Raw genomic sequence first — 14,036 nt, forward strand, 5'->3', positions numbered from 1 at the left:
GACGCTAGGCAGACTTTCCTCATAGAGTGAGGCTTGTCAGAATCAGGGTCTCTAGATTTTCAGGATCTGCACTCCCCTTCATCCCAGTAAGTGCTGGTGATGGTGGAATGGCAGAGGTGGTCACCAAGAACCTAATGTGGATTCCTAGGATGGGGAAGAAGGGATGTGAAGCCGCGGGGTGGAGGGGTGGGGCATAGGAAGCAGCGTTTGGCCATAGAAAAGCTAAGTCATTCTGCCCAATTGCACAGAAGACTTTGTTACTCCTGCTGCCTCCCTTTATTTTTAGGCAGAGGGCAGGGGTTTGCTTCTCCCTTCCACACAAATCAAAGTACAATCCTGTAGCTCCCAGGGGAAGGGAGAAGCAAGGGGGTGCTGTGTGGACTCTTCCCACTCTATGGTCTTTTCTGTTTTCATCCTCACCATCTCAGGTCCAGCCCAACAGCAATTCCATATAGTCCCTAAGTCTCTGAGGCACAAGGGATAATGCACTATTGTCTCATCTCAGGACTCCTTTGCTTATTGAAGCTATAGTCCCCTCAAAACTTACTGGTCATACCTCTTTGTCAGGAGCCAAATTAATCCATTCTAGGGGCGCCTGGGTGGCTCAGTGGGTTAAGCCTCTGCCTTTGGCTTAGGTCATGATCTCAGGGTCTTGGGATCGAGCCCCGCATCGGGCTCTCTGCTCAGCGGGGAGCCTACTACCCTCCCCCCAGCCTGCTTCTCTGCCTACTTGTGATCTCTCTTTCTCTCTCTGTCAAATAAATAAATAAAATCTTAAAAAAAAATTATTCCATTCTATTTAGCCTATCTGTGGGCACACATTTTTGCATTGTACAGGTGAAAGGTGTACGTTTGGTTTCTATACCTCTTCTATATGGGCTTGAAAAGAATGTGTATTAGGATCATGGGGTGAGAGTTCTATAGATGACAGTCGGGTTCTGATTTCTCCGTCTTTTTTTTTTTCCCCAAAAACACGTTTTTCTGCATTTTCTGTCACTGAGAGAACCGTTAAATCTTCCACCGTGCTTGCAGTTTATGTCAGCAATGATTTACACTGATGTCAGTTTTTTGCTTTATATATTCTCAGACCTGTTTTTAGGTACATACAAGTTTAACTTTAGAATTGTTATATTAAGCAATTTGAACTTTTAATTCCTGTTTACTAAATCTCCTACCATTATTTTTTTCTGTAGCAATGATTTTTCCTTAGTCTACTTTGTCTGAAATTACAGCCAACTCAATGGCAATCCAATGATTCTCCTGGATCCATGAGGCCATCAGAAATGCTGCTCAGCCATTCAGGACACTTTTTTTTTTTAATTTGGCAGGAGCCCCAACAAGAGAGCAGCCTCACATGCTGGTCTCATCTTTCTGAGTTTTGGTCTTTTTCAGATCTTGACCTCGTAATTCCCACTTTACCATGTTAGATTTTCAGTGCATGTGCATGTATATGTATGTGTATGTGTGTGTTGGGTCGTTAAATTTTTCTAAGTGTACTGTGGAGTGTGGGAGGGAAGAGTGGAGAATTGACTGGAAATAAAGTAGGTGATGTCTTTTGAATACATTTTCAAAATTCTTTTTTTTGTCTCTATGTGACCCCAGCATATTTTTTGAAATAGTTCACTGAAGCACTTTGTCCTCATAGGATTCATATCAGTGACCATTTCGTGTTTGCATCCTCTCTGTACTTAACTGAATAGTCTCCCAGTTGACCAATGAACATTCTGAAAGGTGGCACTCCTCTGGAGCAAGCTGAGGGGGTCACTGAGCTTTGTTGAAGATAAATGGAATCAGAGACACACAAACACATCCATTTCAAGCTTGAGTCCAGAAGCCACAGTGCTCCTAGTGTTTCACAGCTCATGCAGCAGTAGGCTTGCCAGTGCTGGCCCCACTGATAGACAGTCACACAGAAACCTGCCAGGTGATAGATGTTGTATCTTGAATATGATGATCCTGGTGCTCTTAGTCCTGACAGCAGGAAGCTGGTGTGCCTGTTAATTGCTACCATAAAATACTGGGTGTGCCACAGGACTCTTTCATGTCAAAAAAAGGATGTCCGTGCCCATTCAGCAAAACTGTATATGTCAAGGTATGAATGGGCAGACTTAGAACATGAGCTTCCAGAGTTAATCTACCACCACCAAGTGGCCTGTCAGTTTTACAGAGATTATTATGTTGGATTAAGTTTTTAAATAGTGCTTATTTTATGGGGTTAATTTTTTTTTAACAGTGCCCGCCTTGCCAGATGCAGCGGTAGGTTCTTCTGTCTCCTAAGTACTTCGAGTTCTTGGCTGGGTTCTCAGATTCCTTTATTATTTCAGGCGGTGCACGACTGAGTGAGGGCAGGAGTCCTTTGCAAACATTAAACGCGGTGGAAATGCTGAGTAATAACTTGAGTTCTCTCCCTCCTCTCCCATCTCCTCTTTCCTTAAAAAAAAAAAATAATAAAAATAAACAGAATGGAAACACCCAAAGTACTGCCAGATGGAATTTAAGGCTAATGCTGGCACTGTTTCATGGCCTCAGGGGTTTTGGGTCTTCCAGCTTCCTGTCGGATTTGGCTCCTGGGCTCCCCACCGCATGCTCTGCCCCGCCCCACCTTTGCGATATTCTCATACCAGACCCATGTGTGCTTTTTCCGGTGTGGACAGGAGTCTACCTTTCTGGAGCCCAGATATGGAAAATTCTCTTCTGCCCACAACCCACCACAGAATACCACTTAGAACTCTTCCTTTTGCTGTTTCCTGCCCTGTGGTTTTATGAATAATTATGAAAGTGGTAGCCCCTTGAAGGCAAAGCACGCTCCCCTTTCATTTCAGGGTTGGTGTCTAGAATAGCACCTGGCGTAGATGGGGTGTTCTGCAGAAGTCTGCTAGATGGTTGAAGATAAAATACGAGACCAAGGCACCAAGGCAAGCCCGTTGTAGCAAGACAAGCTAGTGTGGAGAGTAAGAGCGGTAGGGGGTCACCTCCATAAAGCCCCAGATATTGTAGGCAGAGCTGTTCTCCTTCCATGAGGGAAATATAGGAGGTGCCAGCATTTCCTTGTCCTTTGCAGACTGCAGAAGGATTTGGTTATTGCATGAGATTTTTTGCTTTTGTTTTTAATAACAGCTTCATTGAGATCTATTTCAAATACCATGTAATTTACCCATTTAAAGTGTACAATTCAATGGTTATTTACAAAGTACGCCATTCACAGAGTTGGGCAATCATCATCACTTTCTACTTTCAGAACATTTTCATTATCCCAGAAAGAAACCCCGTACCCATTTGGTGGTCATTATCCCCCAGCCCGGAGCAACCACCAACCTAATTTCTGTCTCTATAGATTTGCCGAGTCTAGACATTTCATGTAAATGGCATCATAGAATATGTGGTCCTTTGTGACTAGCTTCTTCTACTTACTGTAGTGTTTTCTGGGTTCATCATCATCATAGCATGTTTCAGTACTTCCTATCTTTTTGCAGCTGAATGAAATCTGTTGTGTGCTTATATCACATTTTATTTATCCATTCATCAGTTGATGGACATTTGGGTAGTTTACACTTTTAACCTATTCTGAGAAATGCTGCCATAAACATTGATGTATAAGTTTCTGTGTGGACATGTGTTTTCAGTTCTCTTGGGTATGTTCCTAGGAGTGGAATTGCTGGGTCATATAGTAGCTTTATGTTTAACCTCTTGGGGAACTGCGGAACTACCGATTGCTTGAGTTTTGCCTCCAAAATAGGCCAAATGAGTGAGTTGCTATCACTTATCACTCATGTCTTTCTGTCGCCTTGTCCCTGAGCTTCATTTGTTACTAAAAAGAGGGGCTGGGAGATAGAATTGACTGAGAAGCTATATGCTGCTCATCTTTTATAGGCGCTTGAGAATTTATTTTCCTTCAGAGACTTTTTCAGAGAGCAAAAGTCCTCAAGGACTGAAGCAAGTGTCCTCTCCTTTCTTCATCTTTGGCCCTAGCCAGCCTGTGGTCATTGCCATGTCTTTGCTGCTCGCTCATTCTTTCTTTCTTTCTTTTTTTTTCTTTCCATGTCTTTGCTTCTTTAACCAGGCAAGGGATTTGGTCGTGAGACAGGTGTTCTCCATCTAGAATGCTCTTTCCTACCCCAGATCCATGGGCATGGCTGAAAAATCACTGCTATCTGGAGATTCCAGTTGTGGTCATTTATTCATTCAAAAACACTTGCTGAGCAAGTATTATGCTCTTAATATATGCCAGATACATTTATTGACGAGATGTTCTAGGCACTGAGTGATGAAACAGCAAGGTTCCTGTTCTTACAAGGTTTTTATTCAAGCGAGGGCTAGACAAAAACAAGTGAACAAAGTAAGTAAACAAAACAATTCAGATGCTTAAAAGTGCCAGGAGGCAAAAAGGCTGGTATTACCAGGCCCAGAAGAAGACGCAAGTGATTGCACAGGGAGTGGAGGGATAAGGCAGAAGGACTACTTTAGCTCAGATGGTTTTGGCCCTGTCGAGGGTAACTGTCATGGGCAGGACACTTAAACTTGTTTTGTGTCATGGTCATTGCATCTAAAATTGGGTTACTTTTTGAATTGAAAGTGATTAAATGAAAGTGCTCTGAAAAATAAGGTTACAGCATTCCTTTTTTCATTAAGCTCACCTCTCCTGTGATTAACCAGATTCCAGTCATAAGTAATTTAATGCCCAGGGTCTACTATTCCACCAATGGGTACTGGTTTCTTGCATTTGATTCCTATCCGTTGGTTAACTCGTTTTCAGCTCCATAAACGACTCACAAGCTCAAGAGAGAGGGTGCATTAACAGTGATTTCTGGGGGTAAGCATAACACAATTGGCCATAACAAAATGAGATAATGTCTCAAAGGCGTTCCAAACTCTACAAAAGCAGGCACAGCTTAAAGCTTTGTACAGTTTTAGTGTAATATGTAAGGACCCAAAGGATAGCACAAATGATTGTGTTGGAACCAGATGAAACAGGTAATCTTGAAAAGTTGAAATAGAAAGAAGCATTTGTGTATATACAGAAGGTCCCTAGTATACTCATGTGATTTCTTCTATATAGAACGAGTCTGGTTTTAAAATGTGCCTTAATCAAGAAATCCATTCCCTGATAATAAAAGAAATTAGTAAGGATTATGACTTGAGCTGTACTTATCTCGAATCTTTATAAAGCAGGCCTTTTTTTTTTTTTTTTTTTTTTGGTGAACGAGTATAGTGGGCTGTCTTGTGGCAGATAGGTAGAGTTACCTGGCCCTGGATTTTGGCTCCATGGTTGACAAAACTTTGTTTAACAGAAGCATGAGAAAGAAGAGAGTGCTTTTGAACTTGTTTCACGCAGAGGCTTAATCATCTCTCTGAGATATGCTCATTGGACCTGTATTGGACCATCTGACACAGCAGGGTCTTACTGAACTCTTTCAGAATGTCTGAGTCAAGAAGATGGGTTGTAACATCCTACGGTCTGGTAGAACAGCTACCCTACCTGGTAGCCTTGACATTCCTTGATCGTATCGCTTTTCTTTGCCTTCTCTCTTTGGTCAGCTGTACCCAATGGTCATAGATGAGTGAGAAACAAAGAAATCCGAACTAATGTTTTAAAAAATCATTTCTAAACAGCATGTATGAAGTTTTACTGGGTATAAGCTGAGGTACGGCTTTTCATGTGTTTGTAAGTTTCATTTACTTTGTTACCCCATTAGGATCGTTGAAAGTTTATTGTAATTCAGAATCCGTAGCCTCACCATTTTCTAGTTATAAAAACAACTGCCTTTCGCAAGCATCAATGGCAGTGAGCCCAACAGCTTGGATTTTATGATAAGGACTGCGTGCGAACATTCTGGCACCAGCCTGGAAAGCAAATGAGGCCGTGTGGCATTTTGTTGAGTGTGCCGGTCACTTCCCACATCTGTTTGACCTTTACCTTAAGTACTGCTTGTCAGCTCCCTGCTACTGGGGACATATGTTCCCGAGATGTGTTTTTCAAAAGAGGAGTGTGGCAGCAGGAGTGTGTTTACAGAAAAACTAATTAAAAAGTAGAGCTGGTAAGAAGTCTCCTCTCAGATTTAAGCTTACCGAAAGGAGAATGCCTTTTCTTATTCTTCCTTTTGAGATATGTTTGGATATGCTTCTAAAATGCCATCTTAAAATGTCTGTTCTTTGAATATGAGGCAGACATGGGATCTTCTAGGGTTGGGGTCAGAACCTTTTTTCTGATTGGTGCCTTTGTTCAGTTACTTTGCCATGAACTGGCACTTGCAGTTGGCCCATGTGAACGGCCGCCTACATATCTGAGGAGGCAAGCTCAGTCTGAGAGTAAAGACATTTTGGGGGATGCTCTGGAGGAATGTTCTCATGAGCTTTTGGTGTCCCATAAATTTTGGTCTCCAAAGGATCCTGGGGGGATCAAGGGGCCAAGGAGGTGGCAAAGCTATGAGCTGGCTCCTTCCATCCCACGCACACGTAACCACTCATGGCTTCCTTCAGACCTCTGAATGCGGGGCCATTCACATTATTTGGTGTATAACTTTGATCAAAAATGCCTTAGGTGTCTTATCTCCATTGGGAAATGTGGCGCATCAAACCATCATGGGGCTAGGTACGACCCAGTGAGGGACTAGTGTGAGGAGAAAGTCCTAGAGAGAAGTTCAAGATTGATTGCGGGCAAACAGGAATGGGGTTTTTCTCCTCTTGCTTATATCTGGAGAGAGAAGATTAACGTATGCCTCTACTTTGCTCATCATAATGTGAGAGTAATTTATGATCTCAAAAAGCATATAAGAGGACTTGGGCATTTTATTCAGCCCGCGGAAGTAAATCATTCAATAGAAAGCATCATAGAAAGCATGAGCATGCTGCCTAAAAACCTAAATGTTGCCAGTGCGTCTTAGAAGTGCAGAGAAGGGGCGCCTGGGTGGCTCATTGGTTTAAAAAGCCTCTGCGTTCGGCTCGGGTCGTGATCTCAGGGTCCTGGGATCAAGCCCCACGTCGGGCTCTTTGCTCGGCGGGGAGCCTGCTTCCCTCTCTCTGCCTGCCTCTCTGCCTACTTGTGTCTCTGTCTGTCAAATAAATAAATAAAATCTTTAAAAAAAAAAAAAAGCGCAGAGAACTGTGGTTCTTTCTCTGGCCTTACCTCCTTGTGTAACCAGCTACACAGAGCTGTGGCGGGGACAAGAGAGAAGGATGCTTGTCATAGATGGATTATTCGTCACACTCTTACGTTCTCCGTGTCTGTGCCCAGCATTTGTCATCTGAGCAATATTAAATTTGTGTGCACTTAACTTTGACAACAGCTATATGAGCTTTTCAATGACTGCACTGAGCGCTTCAGTCCATCTTCTCAGTGGCCAGGAGTAATTGACACTAAATTCCTAACCTCCAACGCTTGCTTAGCGCTCACCGGCACAGACAGAAAAGTCTGTCCCTATAGTTGGAACTGAAGGAATGAGAGGGGGTGGGTGTTTGAATTAGTTCTTCCTGCCACATTCATTGCCCACCGAATGTCAAGTCTCAAAAGAGACTCAAAAGAGAACTCAAAAGTTCTTTTTTTTGGCTGCCTTCAGCCAAAAATCTGCTTAGGACCTGAGTTACTCAGCACTATTTTCTCAGTTATTCTAGCCATTGTCATATACTTTTTCTGTCCCCCAAGCTCTTTTCTTCTACTTTTACTTGGTACGGTTCCCTTAAAGTCATCTTGTCTATAGTTCTCTTGGGGGCAGGGAACGTACCTCGGAAGATAGAATATGTCTTATCAGGTGCTACGGGTCTGGAGTAAAGCTTCCCCTTCTTCGCCTGGTACCCCAGCTGCCTTATGTACACTTTGGCTTTGTTCGTCAGTAACTTGAGAATAATTTAGGGAGGTTTTTCTCCTTCTTCCAGGAAGCACAGACCCATTCCTCACAAAACAAAGAAAAGAGAACTTCCGTCTGCCATCATTAGTCCAGGAACCAGACGATGGCCCTCGAAGTGGGAGAGAGTCCCTGGATTATGTCACTGGTACCCTCAGTTCCAAATGCATCTGGCATTTTACTCTCCTCTGTGTGCCAGGCATTTCGCTGAGGGCTTTCATGTACCGAATCTTAGCTCTTACAATCATGGGAGAGCGGAGTTCCCGACGCTCTTTCAGTAAATGTGAAAATCAGGTTCAGAAACTTGAAACTTACCCAGCCGTTAAATGGTAGAGCTGTGATTCTCACCATGGTCTTTCGGAATCAAAGTAGAATCTGCTTTCCACATTGCAAGGCCTTTGAAGAAATGACGCTTCTCTATTTTGGACCTAACCTATAGTGTTCCAAAGAGGGTGAGGTTCTTTTGCTTTTGAAGTAGCTGTCAGACAAGCTTCCCACCACCCCGAATGTGTCTGTGTTGGGGTGAGCTCTTTCTGAACTTCCTTCCCCCCCACCCCTGGCTCATCCACACTCGCTGGCTACTCTGGCCGGGGGGGGGGGGTCTCCTCGCTGCTCCCTAAGCCCAATGTGTTCTTGTGCCCCCTGCACCCCAGGGTCCATGTGCCTCATCCGCCCCCCTACTCCCGCCTGTTTTCAAGAGCTGGTGTTCTCTGAGCAGGTAGGCACATCTGTTTCAGGGGAGCAGAGCACCCTGGAGAGGGATATCCCCCACCTGGATATATGGGCCCCCTCCCCCGAGCCCTCACACTCCAGGTCAAAATTACTGAGGGGCTGGGCTACTGTTACCCACAGTGTGTCCAGCTCCCTTAGGTGTGACAGGCAGGTCAGAGAGGGAAAAAGTAAGCAGAGAGGTCTCTGGCGGGGTCTCTGATTGCCACAACCTGAAGCAGTCTCCCTCCCCCATATGTTTGTGGCAGCGAGTGCCCAGCTGGTGTCCCCGATGGTGCCTTCCTGCCTGTGTTAGTCCAGAGCACATTGGCATTGAACCCAGTGGTCTGTGGCTCCCATGGTCTCTGGAGGTCCCACATGGTTCACGTTCGTGCCCTTGCTGCTGATCCTTCGCTACTTGGCCTTGTGCTGTCGTTACCACCACTGGGTCCCCACCTCTGTTTCTGCCACTGTTGATGTTGTCACACCCCTGACAGCGTCTCCTCGCCTCTGTCTGGGTTCTCAGAGTGGCATCCAGTGGTTCACTACCAGGGTCCATAAGTACAGCTGTGCCCTTTCATTTTGAGGATGCTTTCCACGGAGGAATGCAAAGCAGGTTTCTAAGTGGCCCAGACTGACGGAGTCTGGGGCTAGCGCCATCTGTGTCACGCGCACTCCAGGCTAAGGCATGCGTGCTTCCAGTGCCTCTGCATGGGCTGTTTCCTATCTTGCTAGGGCTTCCATTCTCCCTTCAGAAAGTAAGGCTGGCCGTGTGCATGCCTTTTACCATCATGTCCTCCTCAGGAGGCTTAGACGGTCGCCCGAGAAAAGCAGCCAGCCCTGCAGTTCTAGAAATCCTGGGTAACTGGCTGTGCAGGTTTGTCTTCCCTCACCTCTGTCTCTGTTCCACCAGGGATCAGATTAGAAATTCTCTGGGATCAGGAGTTGGGGTTTAAACTCTCAAATTGCTGGAGGCTCCATAGAGCCTAGCATAGATCTTTATAAAAATGGGCCCTGAAATATTTCTCGCCTGATGAACTCATTCCTCACTCACAAACCTGCATCCCTCTTTTGTCCATCTTGCAAATTGGTGCTGATGATAAAACCAGTCTTAATGGTGAATTGCAGTGAAACTATATGCTGTGTCCTAGCATTTCAGCTTTCTGGAACTAGTTGGATAAGCTAGAGACATGTCTCACAGAAGAGGGCAGTTGGAGCCAATAGCAAGACGCCTGACTGCTGGCACGATTACCTTGCTTTAAAAAAGATGAAGAAAAAAGCCGCATCCAGGAAATTCAGCGGGAGTTGGCACACCTGAGTGACGATGTTGATTAAACTAGAGGAAATTTTATTTCCCCCGTGTCACTGAGCTGCAGGGTGTCTGTGAAGCCAAGAGATGTTTCCTCCTTTCTCAGTGGCCATTTAGATGTGTCCTCTCTCTGTCCTGCCAACTGTACTGCCCCTACCCCCACCCTGGACCAGGTCCTCCTGCCTCTCTCGGGAGGTGTTTGCTGCTTGAAGGGAGAAGTGTCCTGACATTACCATCTCTGGTAGGCAACCAGGAGAGCTTCAGCATTTTTAGCTATGGAGTGATGAGGTAACAAGACGTGGGGGAAAAGTAGAATGTTTTTGTGGAAGGAAATTGAAGCCACAAACACCTTAATAACTTGAACAGTTGAAGAGATAGGAGTCCCACGGAGCGGGAGAGCACAGAACCAGACCCTTGCCTTTCAGATGAATCTTCTTCATAAGGAGCGATCCCTCCTCTTCTCTGGACATTCTGGCCTCTGGGCCGGTGCTCAGGTCCCACCCAGCTCTGCCCACTGGGCACAGGAGCCCAGGGGAAAAGGTCTCTGGGACCCTGCTGTCAGATCGTGCTTTGGAGGTGCGGCTTTTATCATACAGCCTTTGCACGATCTGTTCTGCCTGTGACCACCAGCTCATGGGACGTGCTCTTTCTCATTGATGAACTCATTTAAACTTTATGGCTTGCCTCCTATATTCCAGGCACCACAAAGTCAGGCCCCTTTCCTATTCCCTCAAGAAATAAAATGAAAGATGGAACCTCATCTCTTTTGTTTCCATGTACTTGGCATGGGTGTTTCCTATTGGTTGGATTCCATGGCCAAGCTTCCTTCCCATGATAGGCAGGGCCTTTGCGCGGGCAAATATCCCATTCACTGCATGGCTGTGGAGGCAGGTGGTGGAAGGCAAACCTTGATGAACCAGCACTAGAGCCCTGTGTTTGCCTTCCCAGCTTCCATAGTAAGTCACTGGTTGACTTTGCACAACCTTTCCAATTCCCTGGCTGTGTTTCCTCTTTCTTAAGTAAGGGTGTTAGATTTGGGGGGAGTCTGAGTTCCTTTGGAGCTCACACTTGTGACATCCATCTTTGCATCATAAAGGCACAAAACTGAGCTAAGATGTTTAACTGGGAAGACTGATTTGTGTCCCAAGAAGGTATGAAAGAATAGAATCATCTTTTACTATCTTTGCATCTTTTTCCTTTCTGCCTTTGAACCTACGTTCAGAAGCACTGGTGAGGCTGGTGGGCATGCAGGCTGGCGCAGCCACTCTGGAAAACAGTTGGGAGGTTCCTCAAAAAGTTAAAAGTAGAGGGGCACCTGAGTGGCTCAGTGGGTTAAGCCTCTGCCTTCGGCTCAGGTCATGATCCCAGGGTTCTGGGATCGAGCCTCACATCGGGCTCTCTGCTCATCATGGAGCCTGCTTCCTCCTCTCTCTGCCTGCCTCTCTGCCTACTTGTGATCTCTGTCAAATAAATAAATAAAATCTTTAAAAAAAAAAAAAGTTAAAAATAGAGCCACCCAGCGATTACACTACTAGGTATTTACCCCAAAGATACAAATGTAGTGGTCTGAAGGGGCACCTGCACTCCAGTGTTATAGCAGCAATGTCCACAATAGCCAAACTGTGGAAAGAGCCCAGATGTCCATCAGCAGATGAATGGATGAAGAAGATGGGGCATATATACATAATGGAATAATGGTATATTACTCAGCCATCAAAAAAAAAATCTTGCCATTTGCAGCAACATGGATGGAACTAGAGGGTATTAGGCTCAGCAAAATAAGTCGATCAAAGACAATTATATGATTTCACTAGTATGTGAAATTTAAGAAACAACAGAGGAGCATAGGGGAAGGGAGGGAAAAATTAAACAAGATGAAACCAGAGAGGGAGAAAAACCATAAGCAACTCTTAGTCATAGGAAACAAACTGAGGGTTGCTGGAGGGGTGGGGGTGGAGGGATCGTGTAACTGGGTGACCAGGCATTCAGGAGGGCATGTGTTGTAATGAGCACTGGGTGTTATATACAACTGATGAATCACTGACTGGTGTGTTAATTAATTGAATTCAAATTAAAAAAATAAAAACACCAGCGAGCTGTCCAGTACATTTGGACTGTGAGCATCCCATAGTTGGAGGACAAGGTTCCAACACCTGAGCTGTTTGTCTGTCCTCCGAGGAGTTTGCACCCAGCTGTTTCTGCTCACCAGCTTCCCTGGTGGGCCCTGAGCCATCTTTTTGAGGGACATTCACTTGGGGATGGGAGGGTAGGCTTTAGCCATGGGAACCAGCCAGAGGAACCTGACAGGGTTACCTGACCCACAGGGGATGGACCTTTGACCTTGGCCTAATTTACTACCAGACCGGTGACACTTACAGGAAAACAACAGGATCTAGCACCTGTTCTTCCTCTATGGCTCTTCTCGGCCCTTCCCCTCCCTCACCTCGTGGTACACGTAACCAGTGGCTCCGTCTCTGTTTCTTGCCTTTAACTCCTGGCAGGTCAACAGCATCACAATGTTGTGAATGTACTTAGTGCCACTGAACTGAACACCTAACAATGGTTAAAATAGGGGCGCCTGGGTGGCTGAGGGGGTTAAAGCCTCTGCCTTGGGCTCAGATCATGATCCCAGGGGCGCCTGGGTGGCTGAGGGGGTTAAAGCCTCTGCCTTGGGCTCAGATCATGATCCCAGAGTCCTCAGATCGAGCCCCACATTGGTCTTCCTGCTCAGCGGGGAGCCTGCTTCCCCCTCTCTCTCTGCCTGCCTCTCTGCCTGCTTGTGATTTCTGTCTGTGAAATAAATAAAATCTTAAAAAATATAGTATATTTTATGTATATTTTTCAACACAGGAATGATTTATTGTTCTGGGGGTGGGACTAATTTCTCGTGGGACTGTGAAACGAGGAGAGCTTTTACAAAACTCTCTGTGACTTACACGTCTAAATAATGCTTTTATGGTTCAGAAAATCTTGAGTTCCCCCTCAGTAATTGCCTTCGGAGTCTTTAGCACATTCATAATTCTCCCTTTGTGCGCCAGTGTCTTCAAGTCTGCCTCTTAGAAGCTCTTTGTATTCAATTATTTGTTTATGGCTCTGTTTCCTTCCTTCTTGAAGACGGGGTCTGGCCTGCTGGTGTGCGGTGAGTGTTTTTATCTATAATAAATGAATGACCACATTAGTGATGTAAATCCCTGGCTCCAGTAGCTCCTCCAAGACAGTCTCTAACCACATGCTCTGAAGGAGCCCACCCCCACCCATCCCTCTCCCACCGTCCTCTCCTTCCTTAATACCTTTTAGCCCCGCTGGCAGTTACTCTGTTTATTTGCTGGGTGTTTACAGGTACGTGGTTTTTTTCTTCCCGCGATAAAGTAAGACTTGGAAGGATGGAGACACTGTACATCTTGCTTGCTTGGCATCTCTCTGTTGATTGAGTCAATGAATCTCCAAACTGTGGTTGATCTTTTGGAAATAGCAAAACTCTTTCAGATTAGCTTTGGCACATAAAGTGAGGCGGGAGGAGGGATAATGTCTTAAGGAGGCACAATAAAAGTAAAAATGAAGGAGAAATGGTCCTGTGATTTTTCACACACGGCTCACGCTGGTTTCGGAGGCAGTTTCAGACAAAAATATTTAGTAATATTTGAAAAATGTCATGATCATGGAATTCTGTATCACCTTGAAGGGCTTACTTTGTAATGCTTATATGATCGTGTGAAATTTCATGGCTTTTCAAAGTTGTGGAAAAATACTCTCATCTTAGGTATTCAATTCACTGAATTTTGACAAATGAATGCCCCCCATGTGCCTAATACTCCAGTCGAGATACAGAACATGTCCCTTGCCCCAAGAAGCTCCCCACTGCATTCTTCTACACATTTCTCACCCCAAAAAGCAACTACTGCTCCAAGGAAGGTCACCATGCATTGGTTTTCCTGCTGTTCAGCTTTATATAAATGAAATTATGCATGTCTGTTGTGTTTGGATTTTTTCATTCCGTGATGTTTTTCAGGCTCATCAATGATGTTGCTTATGATAGTAGTTCATTCCTTTTCATCACTAATACCCTAGTATGTGAATATACCACCGTTTGTTGAAACTCCTGTTGATGGACATTTTGATGGGTTCCAGTTTTTGGCTATTAATAAGAAAGCTTCGATACACAATCTTGTATTTTTAAGGAT

At 45.0% G+C, this 14,036-nt stretch overlaps 1 protein-coding gene across 2 annotated transcripts in view; it reads left to right on the plus strand.

The window, feature by feature from the left end:
- The window catches only part of DOCK5 (dedicator of cytokinesis 5), a 218,837-nt gene that overhangs the window by 60,482 nt on the left and 144,319 nt on the right, over positions 1-14,036 (plus strand). The gene's annotated exons all lie outside the window — the stretch shown is intronic.

Source organism: Lutra lutra, chromosome 2, assembly GCF_902655055.1.
Source record: "Lutra lutra chromosome 2, mLutLut1.2, whole genome shotgun sequence".
In the NCBI taxonomy this organism is placed as follows: Eukaryota; Metazoa; Chordata; class Mammalia; order Carnivora; family Mustelidae; genus Lutra; species Lutra lutra.